This window comes from Nyctereutes procyonoides, unplaced genomic scaffold (genome assembly GCF_905146905.1).
Source record: "Nyctereutes procyonoides isolate TBG_1078 unplaced genomic scaffold, NYPRO_anot_genome, whole genome shotgun sequence".
Classification (NCBI taxonomy): domain Eukaryota; kingdom Metazoa; phylum Chordata; class Mammalia; order Carnivora; family Canidae; genus Nyctereutes; species Nyctereutes procyonoides.
Window position 1 is genome coordinate 54,099,177 of NW_026575131.1, and position 24,367 is coordinate 54,123,543.

At 50.9% G+C, this 24,367-nt stretch overlaps 2 protein-coding genes across 3 annotated transcripts in view; one reads left to right on the forward strand and one right to left on the reverse strand.

The window, feature by feature from the left end:
- Positions 1–894, reverse strand: part of LOC129521515 (long-chain-fatty-acid--CoA ligase ACSBG2-like) — a 59,864-nt gene extending 58,970 nt beyond the window's left edge. The window contains exon 1 of the mRNA XM_055343043.1: positions 773–894. The gene's annotated coding sequence lies outside the window, so the exon portion shown is untranslated. The remainder of the gene's footprint in view (positions 1–772) is intronic.
- RFX2 (regulatory factor X2) overlaps positions 1–24,367 on the forward strand; it is a 99,177-nt gene that overhangs the window by 2,504 nt on the left and 72,306 nt on the right. The gene's annotated exons all lie outside the window — the stretch shown is intronic.

Here is a 24,367-nt window from a genome sequence, read left to right on the forward strand (position 1 = left end):
CAACTTTTACCCAAACTCGGGGGGCAGGTGCGGAACTCATCGCCTCACTTTTCAGAAAACTTCCAGAGTTGGGGAGCCCCCCCCCCGAGCCCTCTCTCACTCCTACCCTCAGTATCCCCGACCTGGGCGTGGCCCGGGACCCCCCTCAAAGTTTAATCTTCAAAATCCCTGAACTGGGGCTCCCGGGAACCTCGTCTTACTCCCCTCCCCCAACCCCGTAACTTGGGGGCGCCCAGGGACCCCCTCTCTCACTTTCTCAACTTCTTGAAACCATCTCAAAGCCTTCCCTTGAACTCCCTGAACTTGGGGGGGTGTCCCGGGGACCCCTTCCTCTTTTACACCCCAAACCCCTGAAGTTGGGGGTCCCCGGCTCACTCCGACCTCGGACTCCTGAATCGGGAGGGCCTGGAGGACTCGTTTTCACCTTTGCCCCAATTTCCCGGATTTGGGGCGTCCTGGGGACCGTCTTCTCGTTTTGACTCCCCACCCCGAATAGTGGCTTTGGGGGCCTCCCCTGGACCCTTTTTCAAACTGTTTACCCAAAAGTGCACTCGCTCGTCTTGGGAAAACACCCCCCCCCATCCTCGCTTTTTTTCGCCACAAACTCACCCGAGAATCGAGCTTCACGGGGACCCGCTTCTCAAGCTCTTTACCAAAAATGCTCGTGGCTAAGGCTCTCCGGACCGACACCCCTCCGCCTCTCCCTCTGAACCCCACATTCCTGAGTCTGGGGCACCCTGCACCCACCCGCCGCTCCCCTCTTTGGACTGACCTCCAAGCGAGGAGAGTTTCTCCAAAAGCCGTTTTCCTTTCTTTCTTTCTTTCTTTTTCTAATTATTTTGTTTAAGGAGCCTAACTTGTGGCCCAGACCGCTCAGTGACGTTTTGTCCTGCGATCGTGTGGGTGCGTGTGTGTTTTGTGAGTCTAAACCCCTCCCCTGCACGCCCCCTCCCCCCTCGAAGCGCACTCGGGCGCGCACACGCGGACACACGGGCACACCCCAAATACTCTGCTCCTTCCCGGGCTCCCTCCGGCTCAGTCTCCGCTGGCTGTTGTCACTGCTGCACCAGGAAAGTTCGGTTTCCCGACCCTAGTGGCTATTTCGAGGGCCCCTGGGGCCGAGGCGGCCCCGCCGGTCCGGCGGAGGCGGGGGTGGTTCACCGTCCTAATTTTAACCTCCCGGTTGCCCTGCAGGAATGAGGGAGGGAGGCCAGGTCTGCGAGCCCCTAGACCTCCTGCCTGCCTCTGGGTGTTTCCGCTGTGCAGCCCCCAGCGCACACGCACACACGCGCGCACATGCACACGCACAACTGTTCCTTGCTCCGCGCAATTACCCGGAGCGCAGACTTCGCGGGTTTTCTCCCTCCCAGTCAGATTCCCCCAACTAAATAATCATGGCCCCAACAGCAACGACAGAACTTTTTTTTTTTTTCCTGCGCATATTGTAAACATGTTTTTTTGTTTGTCTGTCTGTTTTTTTTACCTTTTGGCTTCATGCTCTGAAACATTATTTGCGTGCTTCTGTTAGAGACCCCCACCCTCTGGTCCTCCCGGGGCGGGCTCCCTGTGCTCTCTCCCACTCCAGGGTAAAAAATGTGAACCGGCTGCAAAATAACCGTAGAGATAGGTGGCTTCTCACCTGCACGGGCCTGAGCAGGGAGAGCGGAGGAGGGTAAGCGCCTCCCCCTCCTTCCCGGCTCCCCGCCCTCCCGCCTCCCCCCCTCCTCAAAGAATCCGATTTCCTTGGTCCCAGATCGCCGCTAACTTGGCCAGCCTGGGGGTTTGGGACAGTATCAGAGAGCACCCGGTGGTTTTAAGAAGAGACTTCCTATAACACGATGGACCAGCTAACCGCGTCTGTGATCCTGTGATGTTGGGCCGGTGTAGGCAGCGAGTGAGTTCAGAAACAGTCCGCTTCTGCAGCAAAAGCAAAACTGAATTCTTTAGCCTTTAGGTACATTCCTCTTTCCTGCCAGGTAAACTGCCCAGGCGCTTCCAGAGGGGCTAAGAACTCCAGAGTTCTTAATTGCAGCAAGCGACAGAACTGAGTCCTTTGAAATTCTGTTGATATATTTGCATCCCGGGGTGAAGGATTCGCATCACCTGGTAATATTCATCTTTTTACCCATGTTGTCCCCGAAGCACTGCCAGGGATGGAGCCATTCACCAGAAATGCAGGTGCTGGGAAATTGTTTATCTGGATCTCATTCCCTGGAGCTAATTTGTAGTTTCAGATTCGAATTAAAATTCATTCGTATTAGTCAATATTTAATTAATGGAACTTTAATTAATATTATAATTGAGTCAAAATTTGGAATGTGCTGGTGGAATTTTTAAGGTCACTTGTGGTTCTTTTGCTCCAGGGCCAGAAGGAACCATATCTTAACCATAATATATTCGACTTTTTAATTAACTGCCATTCGATCGCTTAAATAATGCACCATCCTCCCCTCCCCATGCCTACTTATTAGTAAAATGTGAACTGTTGAAAGGGCCAGGAAAGTTCCCAGAGAAATCATCTTGCTGGTTGGGACCCTCGCCAAACGTGGGGGACAGGAACCTGCAGGTCCTGTCGCAGTGTCTGAAGCCCCTGGCCACAGATGCACCCAGCAAACACATCCAGCTTTCTGCCCCGGGCTGTAGGAGTACCCCCACCAAGTGGGTAGATAAGGACCAGAAACAGCCTCAATCAAGCCAGTTCAGGTCTGTGTCAGATTGACCAAAACACTTCCAGTTCTCAGGGCTTTTTGGATATGGGCATTGTTAGAAGGGATTGGGGGCTTCTGTATTTATAAAAAGGCATTTTGACTCCCTTTCTGTTACTTAAAGGATGAGCAGCTCTGTCACAGGCCATGTGCCCTAGACCTGTGCCTGGCACCGGGGGTGTACTTAACTTGTTGAATGAGTGAATGAATGGAAATTAGAGAGGAAGCCGAAAGCCTCCTAGTGCTTCTGGGAGATGGCAAGAGCAGCAAAGGAATTCTTACAGGAGGGGAAAAAAAGAGGGGACCCTTGGGAGGAAGACCCGGAATCAAGGGTGTATAGGACAAGGAGTAGGTGAAGGAGGGTGGGGAGAAGAGCCAGGGAGAGAGTCCTGATCATTCGGCCTGGGAAGTGTGCCTGCCTAAGAGGACGAGTAAGGTCTCCCTAGCAGAGCAGCCTGTGGAGCTACTCGCTGGGCACATCCAGGCGGATTCTGACGGGCCCCCGAAGCACACGGTGGCCGAACCGAGCTCCCCACGGGCCCCACGATCTGCTCCTCCAGCCCCTGTACCCTCTTAGTGAGTAGCCGCCGGCTTCTCCTGGTTGATCAGGCCAGAGCTTTGGAGTCGGCCTCTTTCTCGTGAGCCATCAGCAGATGCTCCAAGTCCACCTGGCATCTGACCGTGCCTTGCCACCTCCACAGCGGCCCTGCTCCAGGCCACCCTGCTCCAGGCCCCGGATGATTCCAGCCTGTTTGTTAACCCAGCAGGGGTGGGGGGCTGGGGGGGTGTTACCTTCTGTTGTGAATCCCTCAGCTCAGAACCCTCCCAGGGCTCCCATCTCCGGTTGGAACAAAGGCCAAAGTCTCCTCCCACCTGGGCCTCTCCAACCCAGTACTGGCTGACAGTGATCTTGTTCTCCCTCTGCCTCGAGGCTGCAGGCCTCCTGGGAGTTCCTCAAGCCTTCTGTCCCAAAGCTCTTCACCCGAGTAATGGGAGTGGGGGGGGGGGGCTGCTCTCACCCTGCCTTCAGGCCTTTTCTCAAATGTCGCCTTCCCAGGCCACACACTTAGCCTGCTTCCCTCCTTTCTCTTTCTGTAGCATTTATTTTATTATCACCAGCCGGTGCCTCATCAGAAGGTCACCTCCTTAAGAGGAGGAAACTCTGCATGTTTTATTAACTTCTCTTTCCTCCCAGCGGAGCGCGGTTCTGGCACTCAAATAGGCTCTCAATCAGTTATTTGTCAAATGAATAAATAGTTTGCCCCGCGCACCTATAGGAGGAGCCTATGCAGAAGTTGAGAGCTGCTCCTTACCTACCGAAGGTGGCGGCCCGCGTGTCTTGGAAATGCTTGGGTAGGTCGAAGTGGGGCAGAAGGAGGAGCAAAGGGAAAGAAGCGGGTTGTGGAAGTGGATGTTGCAGCCCCAGGCCCCGGGCCTGGCAGAGGAGGGCTCGCGTGCCGTGTCCCCGCTGCTTCAGGGCCAGGGGCCGCAGGTAAGGTGTAGCATCCGTGAGCTGGGTGATGATCCTGGTTTGCCTGCCACATTCGAGATATTATTGATAATTGCGTAGCACAGGGCCTGGCCCACAGTAGGTGCCCAACGAGACTGGCTGTTACTGTTCTGTCCGCACTGTTACAATCGGGGAGCAGCCTGGGACCCGTTCTCATTTGGGTTTTCTGACCCCCTGCAAGTGCTGAGGAGGCATTGGGGATTGAGGCACATGAGCCGGCCCTGTCTGTCTTGGGCTGGGAAATGCCCTTCCGTTAGGGTGGAAATTCACTGGTAGGGATCTATCATTCTGCAAGCATAAGCGCTCGGCAAAAACACAAACAACAGAAGAAGTGACTGGAAGCCCCCTGCCCCCAGCCCGAGCTGGTTGTGGCAGAGGCTGGTCCGCACCCGGTCCCCCCACACCACCCCCTCCGATGGGCTCTGTTAGGTGGCCAGCTCTGCCGGCAGAACTTTCACATGAGAACATTTAGAAACTGGATTCCCGTCTCTGTTATCGCTGGCTCTCGGGTGCCATCCTGGCTGGAGTCTGGAAAGCAGCCACTCAGAGGTGAGAACCAGCCCGCTCTTCATGCCAGGACTCGAGTTAGGGCCTCAGGAGCAGACAGCCGGGCCTGGCTCCTGGCCGTGCTTCCCTTTTCTTTCCCTGAAACGCATTCCTGCCTCATGATACACAGGTTTCGTGAGTCTGAGAACCCTGCTGTACGCCCTGGCAGCACCTCATTCTACTTTTTAATTTTCTTGAATTCTAGGACTTTCTGAGAAATCTAGCAGACTTCCCAAACCTGTAGGTTGTACCTATAGCAAGTGGGTATCAGACACTGTCAATCAGATCACAGCTGCCGGGGTCCATGTTAAAAAAAAAATGGGAAAAAAAAATCATACAGCCATTAAAAGTTATGTCATTCTTCGTGGAAGGCCTGGTACGGTGATCCTTTGTCACTTACTGTGTAATGAAGGCCAGACGAGCTACAGGCAGTAAACCTGTAAGACTAAGGTCTCCAGTTATTTTGAGCATGTGCATGTGTGTATGAACTAGACCCCTGGACCGGGGGTGCTCTTCAGGAGGTTGAGACTGAAATGAGGAGGAGGAGCAGCCCTGTGGAGTTCTGAGGGGAGAGCCTTCCAGGCATGGGGTGGGCGTCAGGTGCAAAGGTCCTGTGGCTGAAGGACACAGCCGGGCCTGGTCACAGCAGAGGAAGGCAGCCGTGTGGTTAATGCATGGTGAGCAGAAGGAGGAAGACAGAGGACCCCAGAGGCCGTGGGGGAAGAGTCTGGATGCTCTTCTAAGTTCAAGTTAGATGGCTGGTAGATTTCCCCTCTGCCTGGAGCTGTCAGATGGGTGGTGTCCACCAGTTTACTGAAAGAGCGGCTTTCTGGGCCTCTGACATCTGGTCATTCATTCATTCATTCATTCTTCTGAGTCAAGCGCTAGCCTCTGAGGCTTCAAGGACTAAAAGGAAGCATGGAGGGAGACAATCTAGAAGTGGTGGTGCTAGCCGTCTGCGTGGGGTTGGGCGGGACAGTCGTGGTGCGGTTGTGTTTTCAGGAACCTGCCAACAGCTCCCGCCAGCCGGGCCCAGGGTATTAGGGAGATTAGGTGAGAGAGAAGAGCAGGTGTCAGCAAGCAATGGCCCTCAGGTCGATTCCAGCCTGCGGCCTGTTCTTGTGAGTAAAGTTCTCGTGGAACTCGGCCACACTCGTTCATTTACATCCCATCTCCGGCTGCTTCTGCGAGGACACGGCAGAGTCGAGTGTTTGTGACAGAAGCAGAACATGACCCGCAAAACCGAAAGTATTTACTGTCTGGGCCTTTACAGGAGAAGTGTGCTGAGCCCTGGCCGGACAAGTGGGGCTTGGCTCTGGTGCTGGGCTGAGACTGTGGGCAAGCGGCTCTGTGAACAGGCATGATTTTGGAGGGTGCGTCAGAAGCCTTAGAGTCTGGAGGTAGGAGAGGGAGAGGAGGTTGTCGCCTGTAGTCTGAGTGAAGGGGGACAGGGGCCTGCCTGACAGCACCGGCCAGGGGATGCTGGGAAGACAGAGCGGCCAGGTTCTCAGGGGCTCAGGGGCCTGTGGACTCGCTGGGCCTGGGGGTGGGGGGGTGGGGAGGGCGATTCCCAGGTGTCTGGGGATCCTGTAAAATGTGTCACTGCGGTGAGTCAGGGACCACAGGAGAAGCTGGTGTCGGGCAGGGGAAGTAATGAGTTCAGTGGTGGGCTGGGCCAGCTTGAGGTGTCTGTGGGACATCCGTGTGGGGACAGCCGTCCAGGAGGTTGCTGGATTGCAGGGTCCGGAGCTCCCAGAGCCGGTCCCGGCTGAGGGTTAGCATTCAGGAGCTGCCAGCACTCAGATGGTCATCTCAGCCCTGCAAATGGATGAGACCATCCAAGGAGAGGGTGCAGAGTGAGAATAGAAGCAGGAACCAGTGAAGAGTCAACAGAGGAAAGTGGTTTTTTAAATTGTGGCAAAATATACGTGATGTACAATTTGCCGGTTTACCCACGTTCAGTGTGCGATTCGGTGGTATTAAGTGCATTCTCGATGGCAGGCAGCCATCCCCACTGGTTCCGAAACTTCCTCGTCACCCCACATGGGAGCTCTGGTCCCAACAGCAGAAACTCCCCATTCCCCATCTGCCCCCCCAGGCCCCTCCCTGGTAATCTTTAAACTACTTTCCATCCCTATGAGTTTACCCGTTCGATATGTTTCGTGAAAGTGGAATCGTAGAACATGTGTCCTTTTGTGTCTGGCTGGGTGCACTGTGCACGCGCCCTGCAGATCCACGTGCATTGGAGCCTGTGCCAGAAAGGCCTTCCTTTTTATGGCTGAGTGATATTCCGGTGTGTGGATGGGCCACACCGTGTCCACCCACTCATCTGTCAGTGGACACTTGGGTTGTTGCCACCATCTGGCCACTGTGACTAATGCCCGGACAGAGGAGATTGTGAAGGGATTCAGAAACGACGGAAGGGGAGGATGGGAAAGGACTCTGAAGACAAAGGAGAAGCAAGGCAAGGACTGAGCCCCAGGGAGAGCGAGGCCCACCAGAGACCAGGAGGATTAGCCGGGGACCACCCGTGGAAAGACAGGCAAAGAGCCAGTCCCCACCGACGGACAGAAGGCCCTGCTCACGAGCGCCTGCTCCCAGCTCACTGTTGAAATCATACTAGTGATACGGGACTCCGTCCCTAAGGTTGCACTCGCACCTAATTACGCTGACATTTTTGCAATGCGAGCTGTTTATCTTTTAGAAACAGTGCCACGTTTCCCGGATACATTTCTGTCCAAAAGGCGACCCGTGGGGTAAGGCCTTGGAAGCAGCAGCCCCAACATTACCACCCAGAGAGAACCCCAGGAAAGCGGCCCCTGGTGCTTCCCCACTCCTCCCGGCCTCAGAACACAGACAGGCAGATGTAGCCTGCTTCGAGAAAAAATAGATTTGGAATCCCAGACTCACGGAAAACAGCCCACAGAATGTGCTTCCGATTTTTAAAAGAATGTCTCATTTTCTAGGAGGATTCACCTTCGTGGGGACTTCCGTATGTGAGTTGCTCTCTGGGGGTCTTTGTCTATTCTGCAAATATGTGAGGGCCCCAAATAGCAAGCATCTGAGGAGTTTGTACTCGGTTGGGTACTGAAGTGAGCTAATGTACCCTCACGGGCGAAGTTAAGACGGGAGAAGATGCTACAGAAATTAGAAGTCGTCAGTGGCCATTGGCAGCTGAGCTGCGGTTGAAGCAGGAAGGGGAGATCTTTCAGGAGCTTCTTGGAGGGTGAATCATGGCCTGGTTGTACTGGCAACTCTAAAAATGCCACACGGGAGTACATAGAAGGTATTTCTGGAAGCCCTATGGGACTTGATTCCTTGCCGGTCTTACTTCAACCTGGGTGTGCGTCTATCAGCCGGACAGTGCCCTTCCAGACTCTTAGGAAGCAAAAGAAAAGGTTCCTTGATTGGCAGTGATTTAACTTAAGTTGCATGATGGAGGCAGTTAGGGAGTTAGAAGCGGCAGCAGGGCAGCGACAGGGTGCCCCTCCTCCCCTCGGGCTTGGGGCTCCCACCTTCCTCCCACCTGCAGGAGCCTAGAATCTGCCCTCATTCTAGCTGCCGGGGGCCGGAGTCCCTCGTCCCTCCCCTGGCTACCCCCCCCCCCACTCTGGAAGCAGCATTGCTCCAGTGCCAGGAGCCAGGAGCCAGGAGCCTGCCCGCCGTCACCTCGTGTCCGTGCGCAGGTGCGCAGAGCTGGGCTCCTTGGCCTCCGAGTCTCCCGGCCCGGTCTCTCCTCCCATCCACTTGCCTCGGCCCTTTGGGGCGTGGGAGAGGGTTGAAAGGGCACATTCTGCCCCATTTGGCTGAACCCACGGACTCGCCCCTGGCCTTTGCTATAACTACGAGGTGCTCGGCTCAGCGTTCAAGGCCGTTTCCAGCCTCAGCTCCTTTTCATCGCCTCCTCTTTCAAGTCCTCGGAGTGGACTCGCCACGCCTCACATGGGCCTTATGCTTTCGTCTGCCCTCTTTCAACTGTCATTTCTACTGATGACAATCTTACTTTTCTCTCCACATCCTTCTCTGGACTCTCTTACCAGGGACCTGAGACCTGATGTATTGAGCCAGGTGGGGCAACGTCGGCCTGGGCGGGTTCTCCCATCTCATAGCTCTTGACTTTGCGCCTGGCACGATGCTGAGCGTCCACGGGCCTCCATCTGCCGGTAGCGCCCACCCCTTCCCCTCAAGTTGTGACAACTGTGTCTTCATGCATGTCTGAATGTCCCTTGTGGGGACAGAACTACCTCTAGTTAAGGGACCATGGGGTTCATCGCCCGGAGGTGGCACGAAGCCTGAATTGCCACAGCCCAAGTCTACTTGGACATGTAGTAGTGATTTCTGCGTCTGGCTTCCTCTTCTCGGTTGTGGGCTCCTAGAGGACAGGGCGCTGTGCTGCCACACTTCCCACAGGGCTTCACGTTTAGGGCGTGAGTGAATCAGACGCTGGAGCCCAGGGTGTTGTCCTGAGAGCGAGGCCTACATCAGGTGACGGCAGCCTTTGGGTTCAACAAAAAACAAACATCATGAAACCCTTGCCTGAGATCTGAGAGCCTTAAAAATGCCACGTTTTTGTGTCAGGAGAGATTAACCTTCCAGTCCTTTCGACACATAGCTTTCCTTTACCAAGTGCCAAAAGAAATCTTGATCGAAGGCCCCTGCCATTCACTGACTCCCTTTTTTTTTTTCAGTTAAAATGGCAAGGCACATTCTTTTCCAGAAAGCGCAGGGGCCTTAGGGGGAATGGAGCCTTAGAACCCAAGCATGGCTGGGTCCCCTTGCCAGGAGCCGCGTACACAGTGGAGAATATTAAATGCCTCCTCCTGCACCTGAGCCAATTGCAGTGTCTTGATTCATACTTGTTTTGGTTTGGAGCTTTTCAAAGATTTCACTTTGTTAAAAAGTTGCTTTGAAACAAATATGGTGATTGTGCCTATCAGAATTGTTTCATCCACCAAACGTGGCACTCACAGTTCGTTGAATGAACGAATCCTTCTTTTTTGCAAAGTTATAGGGCATCTTGTCAGTACTTAGACCATTAGCCTTTGTGTGGCACTGGCAATTTGTGTAGTTTTGAAAGCCCACCCTGCTGTGCTGGAGGAAGTAGTTACTGAGGATCAATAGGGGCCTAGAGTAGGTAAATATTTCTAACCCTGGCTCACTTCCTGAAAGATCCATTTCCCCAGCGCTGTTCCCAGGGTCAGGAGCGGTTCCCATCAGGAGGCCTTGCCGTGGCCCCTGCTGGCCGCAGAGGTGAGTGTGGAGGGCAGCTCATCTCACGGAAGGCACTCCCCCTCCTCTGGGCCCCCTCTCCCTTTTCTCTTCGAAAGTGTGAACGTGTGAACCTTAGCCAAGTGCTCGCCGCACTGCCCAGTCTGCGGGGAGCCCCCACTTCTGAAGTTTCTGCCACGGGGCTCCAAGTTCTAGGCCGATCGTCACGATTCTTACTGGGAGTAGAAGTAACTGTTACTGCCAGTCAGAACAGAAACCGGTTAACAGGCTGAGATGCACTTTATGGAGAGCAAAGTCCCCGTATTGTTTGCCAGTGGAGACTCAGATAACTGCTGTCCCTTCACTTGTCATGTTACAAAGCTCTTAGCTGAAGTGACACATGCCGTCAGTTAGCGTGCCGTTCGCCTCCTCAGAGCCCTACGAGACCTTCCAGTGCTGCAGGGATTCTTCGTCCGAGGGAATTAGAGACATTTGGATGCAGAAACATATTTTCCTGTGAAACCTGCTTACATGGATCATGAGAGTTTCTTTTCTTTTCTTTTAAGGTTTTATGTATTTACTCATGAGAGATACAGAGAAAGGCAGAGACAGAGGGAGAAGCAGGCTCCCTGTGAGGAGCCTGATGAGGGACTCAATCCCAGGACCCCAGGATCACAACCTGAGCCAAAGGCAGACGCTCAGCCACTGAGCCACCCAGGTGCCCAGATCCTGAGAGTTTCAAGCAGAGAGACTTTTCTGCAGCCCGGGAGTTCTGACAAAGACTTGTCGAGTGGCCATACTCCCTCTTGTGCTTCAGATCAAGGAAGGAGGGTTTTTCGAGAAAGGCAGAGAGTGGTGGGAGCCATGGAGCAGGGAATAAAGAGCAGCTCTTGGGGGCAGCCCAGGTGGCTTATGGTTTAGCGCTGCCTTCAGCCCGGGGCCTGATCCTGGGGACACGGGATCGAGTCCCATGTCGGGCTCCCTGCGTGGAGCCTGCTTCTCCCTCTGCCTGTGTCTCTACCTCCCCCCCCCCCTCTGTGTGTGTCTCTCTCGTGAATAAATAAGTAGAATCTTAAAAAAAAGAGCAGCTCTGGGGAGGGAGCAGCCAGGCCTTCAAAGTCCTAACCATTAGACCCCAAGGTTATGTTTTAACACGGCCTCACACCCTGAGCACCTACCATGTGCTTGGCATTTGACCCATACTCCTTCTAATCCTGGCACGGCCCCAGCAGGGTAGGATCAGCAGGTCCGGACAAAGGTAAAAATGCCTCCCTGTGCTTCCCGGTCCCTTGGGTGGGCAGCAGAGGAGTCCTTCCTCCTGCTTACCGCAGCTCCACTTGCTTTTCAGCTGCAGTGTGAGCTCAGTCGAGACTCTTCGTAGTTTTAGAAAGGGTTGGGCCAGGGCCAGCGAGGACAGCAAGGCTGCAGGTGAAGGAGAAACGATTATCCTGGTCCCATCATCTCAGTGGTCGGCCTTGGAGGCTGGGGTCCCCCTGCCTCCTCCCCGTCTCCGGCACCCCACTAACCAACCACTGCCCGCATGTCTCCTCTGGATCCCGTCCTTCCCGTTCCTGCTCGTGCCCTGCTGGTTCAGACACTCTGGTGGGGGACTGTGGACAGCAGCTTCAACTGCTGCCCTTGGGAGGGATGTGGCGCAGGCCCGCTGTTGTGCTTTCTCCTTCCGAACCTTTGATGCTTCCACTGCCCTCAACAGTGGCCTTAAGCTGCTCCTGCTGCTGCTGTTGGGAGGGTGACGCATGACGTCCTTGTGGGACACCATGGAGTATCAGTGCATTTAATTAAATGACATGCACTCGCGATGTTTTTATTAAATAAAACATGATTCAATCATAAAATAGGGTAGTGGTGCACAGCAGCCATAAGAGCAGATGTCCTTTAAGACTTCTGCCGTCAAATCAGGCACCGTGGGCTGACCCATGCTTGCCAGGACTGCGGTGCTCGAGGAGAATTTGTTGTGTTGTTTACTGCCAGTCACTAGCAGGTAAGAGACCTCTACCGAGGGCTTAAGAAGTATTTGTAGGGCGAATGGTCTTTAATTGGAGAAATATATCCATTCCATGTTTTTCTGCATATCAGCAAAAGGGCCGTGACTTTATATGAGCAGAGAAAGCCCGCAGAATCTTTTAGGATTCCAAGAAAGGGGGGGTGTGGGGGGGTGGTTTCAGCAAACATTCTCTGTAAAGGACCAGATCGTAAATATTTTAGGCTCTGTGGGCCAACCGGGCCTCTACCGCAGCTACCCACTCTGTTGTGGACAACATGTAAGTGAATGGGTGTGGCCACGGGCCAGTAACACTTTATTTCCAGACACTGACGTGCGAATTTCGTGTAATTTTCACGTGTCACAAGACAGTTTGATTTATTTTATGACCATTTATGAATGTAAAGCCCATTCTCAGCGTCCAGGCCAGGCAAAAACCAGGCACTAGACCGGGCGGGACTCGGCTGGGGCGTGGGCCGCGGTTTGCTGACCTCTGCCCTGTGGGATGGAGTCCAGAAGCTCCACCCGACGTTCACAGCCTTTCTCGGGGTGGCCCAGCCTGTTCTCCCCAAAAGCCCCCAGCCTGTGGCCTCTGTGCCACCAGCTCAGTCTCTTTGTCCTTCTCCCACCCCTGCCGTGGCACACACCCCTCTGCGCCCGACTCCTGCCCAGCTCCTGCCCGGCAACTAGTCCCCCTCCCTGTCTGCCCCACCTCACCTGCTGCAGGGTCCAGGGTGGACCTTTCCAGATTCCTACCCCATGTTCATGGTGCCGGTTCCACCCGGAGTCTGTAGCTGTCCCACCTGGAGTCTGTACCTGTCCCCTTTGCCGCAAAGGAGTTATTTGTGCGGCTCCCTTTCTCTCCGGAAGTGAGAAGATAGAGACCATGTCTCACTGTCTTTGTGGGACACCAAATAGAGGAAGTACTAGTTGAGTCGAGTTCTTAGCAGGTGGAAATCTTTTTTTATTTTTTTTAAAGGTTTTATTTATTTATTTATTTATTTATTTATTTATTTATTTATTTATTTACGATAGTCACAGAGAGAGAGAGAGAGGCAGAGACACAGGCAGAGGGAGAAGCAGGCTCCATGCACCGGGAGCCCGATGTGGGATTCGATCCCGGGTCTCCAGGATCGCGCCCTGGGCCAAAGGCAGGCGCCAAAGCGCTGTGCCACCCAGGGATCCCAGCAGGTGGAAATCTTAACCAGGCTCCAGAAAGCTCCAACACGCTTTCTAGGTAAATAGGACCTTGTAAGATATTTGGAAATTCACAGTTTGGTGATTTATTCTAGGAGTGTTCTAGATCACAGTTGTCCAAAAGAAGCGTAATTCAAGGTGCACCTGTAATTTATTTTATTATTTTTAAAGCTTTTATTTATTCACAAGAGACACACACACACACACACAGAGAGAGAGAGAGAGAGAGGCAGAAACACAGGCAGAGGGAGAAACAGGCTCCCTGCAGGGAACCTAATGGGGGACTCAATCCCAGGACCCCGAGATCACACGCCAAAGGCAGACACGGAACCACTGAGCCACCCGGGTGCCCCTGCACAGGTAATTTAAAATTCTCTAGTAGCCACGGTTAAAAAGTAGGAACAGCTGAAGTTGATTTGATAGTAGATCTTATGTGATCCAACATATCCAAAATACTGTTATCTTAACATGGAATCTATGTGTACACATTTTGATTTGAGATGTTTCACGTGCTTGCACACTAAGTCCCTGAAATCCAGTAACTGTTTTGCACTCGCAGCACATCTCAGTTTGGACAAGCTACATGTCAGGTGTCCAGTAGCCACGGGTGGCCCAAGGTGTCAGAATGAAGACAGGCACAACACTGGGGTCGTCACTATTCTTTTTAAAAGGCGACCACTGTCTGAATTAAGACCCAGCGTTCAGATACTTCACTGTGATGCTTAGGTCACTCCCAAGGTGTGAGCAGCATGGGCCCACCCGACTCGAGCGTATTTCCATTTTGTAAAGTGGTTGGTTGCGGTTGGGCTTTGCTCAGGGGGTCCCACAGGCCACTAAGCAGTTTGACCCCAGAATTTCTTAGTGACCATTTCAGGACTTTGGGGATCCTTCTGGGCAGTTCCCAATAAATCTGTTTCCTTCCTCTTTCACATCAGGGAAATCTTTTCATTGTAGAGCCTCCAAATAGTACCCGAAAATATAAAGGATAAAAAGAGCCCCAGGCTTCCTTCTCCTCTTCCTCCGCCCCTCCCTTCACTAATACAGTTGGGGTGGATTCTTTCAGATGCTTTGCCTATAAAACGTACACGCCGATGCTTTATTTTTAAACTGAGATATAATTCGTATCCCGTCAAACTCCCCCTTTTATAATGTATGGTTTGGTGGTTTTTAGTATAGTCACGAGGTTATACAACCATCAGCACTGTCTAGTTCCAGAACATTCATCACACCAGAAAGAAGCCCTGTCCCCATCAGCGGTCCTCCCCATCCCTCCTCAGCCCCCAGGCCCCATGTGCCCCCTTCCCGTCCATGGACAAGCCTATCCTGGGCGTGTCACACACGTGGAATCACACGCGAGTGGTCTTCTGTGTCTGGTTCCCTCCCTGAGCGTCGTGGGTTCAGACCCGTCAGTGCCTCGCTCCTTTTATGGCTAATATTTTTTTCTTCTTACAAAAAAGGATCATATTATGCCCACTTTGCTGCCCCTTCTCTGTCATCTAACACTTGGTCTGTACCTTTGCTCATCCCCATGTGTCGCCTTCGTTCCTTCTGGGAACTGCGTGAGCTCCCACTGAACCGCCGAGCCCCGAGGTACTTAATTAGCACCTTATCGAGGGACATTTATCTGGTTTATCCTTTTTCACTTGACCACCAGTGCCGCAGTAAACATCCTCGTGCGCTGCATTTGTGCACATGTGTGGGATGTTTGCAAATTCCCGGAAGGGGAATTGCTGGGTGGAAGGGACTTCCTTCCCTTTGCGTTAGATCCCTCTCACTCACGGTCACGCTCCAGCCCCGCAGGAACAGTTACTTTGCCCTGTGTCCTTGCCTGCATGACACTGTCCCCAGCACATCCACCCTGCCACCTCCTCCCACCCAGGCCATGGGCACCTCCACAAGGTGCCTGTCCTTTACCGTCGATTCCCCTCCCATCCGGGTCACAGAACTTTTGGCAACCTGGTGAGAATGCGTGCCCCCCACCCCGAGCGTACCCATCGTGTGCTGTCTGCTATTTTGGAGGTTCTCTGTCTGCTCCCCTGGCAGCTCTCTCTGCACCAGCCCCTACTTCCAAAACCCGTTCCCGATCTGCTCTGCTCTGCCTGGGTCCCAGCCCACAGGTGGCTGACTCAGCCCCCGTCTATGCCGCCGGGGGAGGCCCAGCCACCCGGCTGGTTTGTGCCCACACACGTTCACGCTTGTTGCCCTGGCTCTGAGCTGACTCTCCCACAGCAACGGCATGTCCCCGGCCCTCTGCGTTCCCCGCTGACACCCGGCTCCCACTCCTTGCCGCCTCGACGCTCTAGCAAAGCCTTTGTCCCGCTGTACTCCCAGCAAATCTGTTCCTGCAGACCTGTCCCGACCGACCTGTCCCAGCAGACCTGTCCCTGCAGACTTCTCCCTGCAGATCTGTCCCAGCTGACCTCACCGTGCAGACCTGTCCCAGCCGACCTGTCCCTGCAGACCTCTCCCTGCAGACCTATCCCAGCTGACCTGTCCCAACTGACCTGTCCCTGCCGACCTGTCTCAGCTGACCTGTCCCTGCCAACCTGTCCCAGCTGACCTGTCCCAACCGACCTGTCCCAGCAGTCCAGCGGGCCGCCCTACGCCACCTTCCATCTGTAACCCCCGTGTCGAGTCCTGCTCTCCACATGCCCATGCCAGGGACCGAGCCCTGCTGCCGGCCTGCTCTTCCAGCTCGGGTGGGAAGCTCTCTGCTCCAGAGCCCGCCCTCTCCCCTCGACCTGTCTGTGGTGGCACAGACTGTTTCTCTTTAACGCCAGGCAGTTTGAAACCAGAAACCCAATGCCCCAATCGCAGATGAGGTTATCTATCCTTCATCTGAGCTTTCCTCCCACTTTAAATTCAATGGGTCATAGTTTTCTTTTGAATATAATCTATCTATCTATCTATCTATCTATCTATCTATCTATCTATCTATGTATCTATCATCTATCTATCCATCATCTCCCTGCCCAGTGTAGAGCCCAACACAGGGCTTGAACCTCACAACCCTGAGATCAAGACCTGAGCTGAGACCAAGATTTGGACACTTAACTGACTGAGCCACCCAGGCGCCCCATATTTTTAACATCCTTTAAGATTTCTGAGACAATAACCTAATCTGATTTCTCTTCCTTAGTGCTTCGTGAGGGTCAGATCTTCTAGAAACTACCCGCCCTGTCTCTAGCGCTAATGTTCACATAGGGCTTGGCCGGAAAGTCTGTAATCCTCTTGACGCCCAAACTGGGCCCTATTCTAATTCCGAGTCTTGGTGGCGAAGTGCCTGCCTCCAGCTGCTCATTTCTCCCTCGTGCCCCTCCCCTCTTTCTGTATATGCCACCCGTCTAAACAAATGTTTCGGCATTTCTAAAACAGACTTCCTTACGCCTTTTGTTGCCTGTCACTGGAGGTTTCCAGACAGAAAGTCTCTTAGGGATTGTGTGCGAGATGTATTTGCTTGTCAACAAAGTTTGTTTCTGAAAATTTTAAGAAGGGTTTTGTCCTGGGGCATCTGGCTGGCTCAGTCTTGATCTCGGGGTTGTGAGTTTGAGCCTCACGTTGGGTGTAGAAATGACTTAAAAATAAAATCCAAAAAAAAAAAAAAAAAAAGGATTTTGAACAAATAAGATCTAACTTTCTTGTTTTGAGCTGTATCACGTTTCACTTCCTCTAAAATAAAGAACGGAGGGGCAGTTTTAGTTTATATATCATCTGTTTCTCTTCTTGTCTGGCATTTGCCAACACATTTGCTATGTCAACTTTCTTTACAAATTGAGGTAAAATTCACATAACATAAATCAACCTTTTTTGTAGGGGAGCACCTGGGTGGCTCAGTCAGTCAAGCAACTGACTCTTGATTTTAGTTCAGGTCATGATCTCAGAGGGGTGAGATCCAGCCCCTCATTCAGGCTCTGTGCTCAGCAAGGAGTCTGCTTGAGATTCTCTCTCGCCCTCTGCCCATCCCCCAACTTGTGTGCACGCGTACTCTCTCTCTCTCTCAAATAAATAAATAAGTCTTTTTTAAAAATTGACCCTTTTAAAGGACAATAAGGGGGTTTTTATGAAATATGAAATATATGAAATATATACACCCATTATCACACCACCATCTAATTCTAGAACATTTCCATGACCCCCCCCCATTTTATTAAGCAGTCACCCTGCCCCCATACCCTGGCATCCTTGAACCCGTTTCCTGTCCATGGATGTTTCCTGTTCTGGACATTTCACACACATGAACTCACATACTGTGTGGCCTCCTGTGTCTGGTTCCCTCTCTGAGTGTCATGAGCCCAGGGTCCGTCCGTGGGGCAGCGTGTATTGGCGCCTTGTCACTCCTGTTCGTAGCTGAATCATATTCCAGTGTAGGGATTGGCCACGCTCATCTGTTGATGGACATTTGGGTTGCTTCTGCTTCCTGGCCGTTACAAGTAATGCTATTGTGAGCATGTGTGGACAAGCTTTTGTAGGTTTTTGTTTCCCTTGGGTGGATACTCAGGAGTGAGTTCCTGGGGCATGTGGTCACTCTGCACTCAACTTCTTGAGGAACTGCTGGATGTTTCCCAGAGCGCTGCACCATGTTCCATTCCCACCAGGCACGTAGGAGGGCTCCAGTACATGTTACTTTTCCTTGTTTTTATTATAGCCAACCTGGTAGGTGTGTAGTGGTACTGTCATGGTATCTACTTTCATTTTCCAAATGACTACTGGTGTTGAGCATCTTTTCATGTGCTTGGGGGCCATTTGTATCCCTTCTTTGGAGAACTGTCTATTCAAACATGTCATCTCTCAAATTTTTCTTCCTCTGTGAAACACTCAAAGACCTTGAATCATGAAGGTGCAAGACACATGTCAGAACTACAGTAGGCAGTAGAGGGGAGGCAGGGTCAGAATCAACAGGACACGAGGGCTGTCCCCTCTCTCTCCTGTGACACGGCTCCAGCTCTGACCTGTGGGCATGCCCTTGCCAGAGACTTCCCATAGTCCTTCATCCTCATGCTTTAGAAGGGTGACATAACAGGGATGTTGGGCTTTACCCTCAGAGTGTCCTTGACCACTTGGGCACTGAGATTTCTAGGATGTTATTTGTAAATTAAATGTGCTGTTTGATACCTGTTTATCCAGAATTATTTTAGGCTCTCTTTTAAAGATATGAGTCTAAACATTTGAGTCTAGTACAGGTTCAGAAAACCAGCTCATAGGCTAAATCCAACCGACTACCTGATTTTGGATGGCCAAGAACTAACAATGGCTTTTTATGTTTATTTTATTTTTAAAAGATTTTGTTTATTTGACAGAGAGGAAGTAAGAGAGCACAATCAGGGGGAGCTGCAGAGGGAGAAGGAGAAGCAGGCTCTCCGCTGAGCAGGGAGCCCAGCCCGATGCAGGGTTTGATCCAAGGACCCTAGGATTATGACCTGAGCCGAAGGCAAACGCTTAACCAACTGAGCCACTCAGGCATCGCTGACTTTTTGTGTTTAAATGGTGGAAAGAAATAAACAGAAAAAAAATATATTTTGGAATATATGACATTATATGAAATTTACGCTTCAGTATCCAAAAATGAAGTTTTCTGAGCAGATGGCCATGCTCATTAGTGTATATATTGTTAGTGGCGGCCATCACCCTACAACAGAGGGTTGGGTCTCCACAGAGACCATTTAACCTGCAAAGCCTAAAATATTCGCTATGGGGCCCTTTACAGAAAAAGTTTGCCTAGAGCTGGTCTAACAAATGGTCCTGGTTATATTTGACTAGAACTAGTACTAGCGTAACATCACGCGTTATATAATACAATGCTGATTTGGAGGTTCATGAACACCTTAGACTCTTCAATAGTGTTTAACGTTATTATTTTTTGCTTCCTCTAATGTCAAGAGGAATGATATTTGTTTTATTAACTTCTCCTGTTTGCTGTAATTAAGAAGAATCTTCTTTTTTTTTTTTCCAATTGCTGGTTGTGTGCTGTGTTTCAGGCTGAGTTATTTTTTTTTAATATTTTATTTATTTATTCATGATAGACATAGAGAGAGAGAGGCAGAGACACAGGAGGAGGGAGAAGCAGGCTCCATGCCGGGAGCCTGACGCGGGACTCAATCCCGGCACTCCAGGATCACGCCCTGGGCCAAAGGCAGGCGCTGAACCGCTGAACCACCCAGGGATCCCCAAGAAGAGTCTTCATCTGGTCACATCCATCTTGCAGGCTGGATCCTCTTTGCCTTTTTTTTTTTTTTTTTTTTAATTCCTCAGCACCCTGGCCTTTCTCTCCATGGTATTCCTCTTTGTCTTTCAGGCCTCGGAGAAGCCTGGGTCAGGTTTAGACCAACACTGCAGGGTGGGAAGGTGCTCTGTGGTCAGGAAGCACCAGTATCTCCTCTTCCTGGTCTCTGGCTCTCTTTCGGCAGGTCACACCAGCTCTGGGATTTGGTGTGCAAATCACAGCACCCAGGAGTGATTTCTTTTTTTTTTTTTTTTTAATTTTTATTTTATTTAATTTATGATAGGCACACACAGAGAGAGAGAGGCAGAGACATAGGCAGAGGGAGAAGCAGGCTCCATGCACCGGGAGCCCGACGTGGGATTCGATCCCGCGTCTCCAGGATCGCGCCCTGAGCCAAAGGCAGGCGCTAAACCGCTGCGCCACCCAGGGATCCCCCAGGAGTGATTTCTGAGATGAGTTACTGCTGCAGGTGCAAGGAGGTGGGCTCCTGTGGGGGTAGAAACCGACGTCTCTAACCAGTCGTCTTCGTATTGGAACGCACTGCAACAGTGACTCATAAGAAGTAAAAATGTGTGATGGCTAATCAGTAAGGAGGAAAATCAGCATTTAGCGATCAAAAAAGCTGTTTCCACGTTTCAGATCACGCTGAGATCCCACTTAATTTTTTTAAACTTTTTTTTTTTAAGATTTTATTGATTCATGAGAGACAGAGGAGAGAGAGAGAGAGAGAGAGAGAGAGAGAGACATAGGCAGAGGGAGAAGCAGGCTCCATGGAGGGAGCCTGATGTGGGACTTGATCCCAGGACTCCAGGATCACATCCTGGGCCCACATCCTGGGCCCACTGCAGGGCTAAACCGCTGAGCCACCCAGGGATCCCCTGAGATCCCACTTAAGATGAATTCTGCATAACCTCAAAATCTATTGTAGCCGAGTTTTTTTTTTTAAGAATTAAGACATTCTAGAATCACTGCTAGAACCAGGACTGGTGTCGGGCTTCTCTGGGCTAAGAGTAAGTAGGGTCTTGCCTTAATCTCCTTGCCACAGGGCTGGTCGATGTTGGCTAGCAAAGATGGCAAATTAGGTACGTACGTTTCCTTGGTTCAGCTGGGATGGACGCTGTAAAAAACTATGAATTCCCTCTTCTCCTCCCTATTCCCCACTGGCAGATATTTCTGTCTCAGGCTCTAAATCTGTGGCATTCCTGGGCTCAGTGGCCTGTGGGTTAATTATTGTCCAGGGTGGTCACTGAAGCTATAGCTACTTATCAGCACAATCCATTCCTAGACTGTTTGAATTCCTAAATGTAGGGTGGTGGGAAGGAAGACTAGCTGCCTTCAGACTGTGGCTTCCCCCTGGAAACGGGCCATGCAACTCCCTCTACTCCTGTGACAGTCACCTGGCCCCACGTTTCTCCCATATGTGTTTGGGGCCCACAGCCACTTTTGCGCCCCTCCTCCAGAAAGAGAATTGTGTTGCTTTCTTCTAAAGACCAGTGACCTGGGCAGCTTGGGTGGTTCAGCGGTTTAGCGCCGCCTTCAGCCCAGGGCGTGATCCTGGAGACCCAGGATCGAGTCCCACATCGGGCTCCCTGCATGGAGCCTGCTTCTCCCTCTGCCTGTGTCTCTGCCTCTTTCTGTCTCTCTCTCTGTCTTTCATGAATAAATAAATAAAATATTTAAAAAAAAAAATAAAGACCACTGACTTGCCTGGATTAGGCTCAATCTAAATGAGCCTCATCAATGAGGCTCATCTAAACTGGAGTTTATAAATTAAAGTTAAAAAAAAAAAAAAGATGGGACACCTCCTGGGTGGCTCAGAGGTTGAGCATCTGCCTTTAGCTGAGGTTGTGATCCCAGGGTCCTGGGAGTGAGTCCCACTCCCACATCGGGCTCCCCTCAGGGAGCCTGCTTCTCCTTCTTCCTGTGTCTCTGCCTCTCTCTCTGCATCCCTCATGGATAAATAAATAAAATCTTAAAAAAAAAAAAAAAAAGACAGATCCACATAGCACAATAGCCCAGTGGTTTTTACTTTTCCTCAGTCTGGACGTCTTTTGGAATCTGCTGAAGATTGGGAATTTCTCCCCAGAAGAACAGGTGTAAACACATGTGTCTGCACTTAAATTTCATGTTCAAGTTCACGTTCACAGACTCTCAGAAGTATGACCCTTGTGAATCCACAGGCCGAGTTAGAGGATCCTGCTGGAGCTATTTGAATGGGGATATTGCAGAGTTTTAAAACGCTTCCAGACATTCTCTGGATTTTTTTTTTTTTTTTTTTTTTAAAGATTTTATTTATTTATTCATGATAGTCACACAGAGAGAGAGAGGCAGAGACACAGGCAGAGGGAGAAGCAGGCTCCATGCAGGGAGCCCGACGTGGGATTTGATCCCGGGTCTCCAGGATCGTGCCCTGGGCCAAAGGCAGGCGCTAAACCGCTGCGCCACCCAGGGATCCCATTCTCTGGATTTTTTAGAAGGGCAGAAATTGGGTGGAAACCTAGCACTTTGGTAGTAAACAGAAAGGACAAGGGTTCCTCATGTGCTGCGTGTGTTTCCATAGACTTGTGTGGTCAGCTATACAAAACTTCCATTTGAAAACAATCATGAGAAAGTCACCGTGGAAGACAGAAATGAGAGGCATGCACAGTCATACCCATCACCATTGTAGGGAGAAACTAGAACTCACCTCACGTAGGTCAGCATCTTTCACAAATTCATGTTTTGAGTGCCCTCTGGCCAGATTAGCTCTCCATGTGTTGTTACTTTACTTCTTTATAACATCTTATTCCAACAAGGGTGCCAGGACCAGTCAATAAGGAAGGGGGACAGTCTTGTCAACAAATGGTATTGGGAATCTGGATACCCAATTGCAAACGAAGGAAGTCGGAGCCTTACCTCACGCAAGATCAGCTGAAAATGAATCAAAGACCTAAATATCAGGGCTAAAGTCACAACACTCATAGAAGTCGACATATGGGACAACCTGCATGACATTGGATTCAGCAGTGATCCCTTGAATATGACTGACACCAAAGGCAAGGTCACAAGAGGGAAAAATAGATAAATAGGGATTCATGAAACTTAAAAGCTTTTGTGCGTCAGAGGGCACTATTAACAGGGTGAAAAGGCAAGCCACCAAATGGGAAAAAATATTTGCAAATCGTGTATCTGATGAGGGGTGTATACTCAGAATATATAAAGAACTCCTACAATTTAACAACAAAGAAACAAACAACCCAATTAAAAAGTGGGCAAAAGACTTGAGCAGACATTCCTCCAGAGGAGGAAGAGAAATGGCCAATAATCACATGAAAAGATGCTCAGCATCACTCATCCTCCAGGAAACACAAATCGAAACCACAGTCAGACCACTTTGCATCCCTAGGACAGCTACCATCTAAAAAACTCCAAACAGAAAACTACAAGTGTTGGCAAAGATTTGGAGAAATTGAAACTCTTGTGAACTGCTGGTGGGAGCGTAAACTCTGCAGCCTCTGTGGAAAATGAGAAGACGGGTCCTCAAAAAAACGAAGCCTGGAATTACCATGTAGCCCAGCAATTCCACTTCTGGAAAGAATTGCAGAGACTCGAACAGGTACTTGCACACCCATGTTCACAGCAGCATGCTTCACAATAACCAAGAGGTGGAAACCTCCCAAGCGTCCATCCACAGGCAAATGGATAAACACGGTGTGGTTCGGTGGCTACTATTCAGCTTTAAAAAGGAAGGAAATCTGACACCTGGCACAACAGGGATGGACCTTGAGGACGTTATGCTCACTGCATTAAGCATCACCAAGGGACCAAACGCTACGATTCTGCCTCTGTGGGGTCCCTGGAGAAGCCAGGTTCACAGAAACAGAAGCAGATGGTGGGAGCCAGCGCCACAGGGAGTTACTGATAATGGGAACAGAGTCTCAGAGCTTTTGCAAGACGGGTGGTGGGGTTGGTTGCACAGCAATGTGAGTGTACCTGTGCACTTAAAAAGCTTCAAATGAGGGGAACCTGGGTGACTCAGTGGTTGAGTGTCTGCCTTTGGCTCAGGGCGTGATCCCGGGGTCCTGGGATCGAGTCCCCCATCAGGTTCTACACAGGGCCTGCTTCTCCCTCTGCCTGTATCTCTGCGTCTCTCTCTGTAGGTCTCTCATGAATAAACAAAGTCTTTTTTTAAAAAAAAGCTTCAAATGATAAATTTTATTATAAATTTACCAAAATAATAGACATTCCAGTTGTGTTTTCCAGTATTATATTAAAGGAGGCATATGTTTTCATAGTTTCTATTTCGGAAGTCCCATCTCTCTTGCTGAATCATAGGATTGTAGCTTTAGTAAAGGCCTTACAAATTTGTCTTGTGGTCACATACTAGTTGGATGATGCGTACATAGTTAACTCATTTACTTTGTGCACTGTCAGTTGGGAAAATTGGACTTCTGAGTCAGCGGTCTGGTTTTTTTCTTTTAAGATTTTATTTATTTATTTATTTATTTATTTATTTATTTATTTATTTATTTATAGATTTTATTTATTAGAGACACAGAATGAGAGAGAGAGAGGCAGAGACACAGGCAGAGGGAGAAGCAGGCTCCATGCAGGGAGCTTGACGTATGACTCGATTCGGGGTCTCCAGGATCACGCTCTGGGCTGAAGGCGGTGCTAAACCACTGAGCCACCCGGGCTGCCCATAGATTTTATTTATTTATTTGACAGAGAGAGGGAGAGAGAGAGAGAGCAAACAAGCAGGGGGAGTGGCGGGCAGAGGGAGGGGAAGAAGCAGGCTCCCTGCAGAGTAGGGAGCCCAATGCAATGCGGCCAGGACCCCGGGATCATGACCTAAGCCACCCAGGCACCCCTCAGTGGTCCTTACTAGAAAGGAAAGCACGAGACAGATCGAGGGCTAGTTCTATAAGACACTCAGGTGTGTCTGCACCAAATACAGATGTCTGGTGTTCTGGGACTGTGTGCAGATGTGTTTGGAGCAC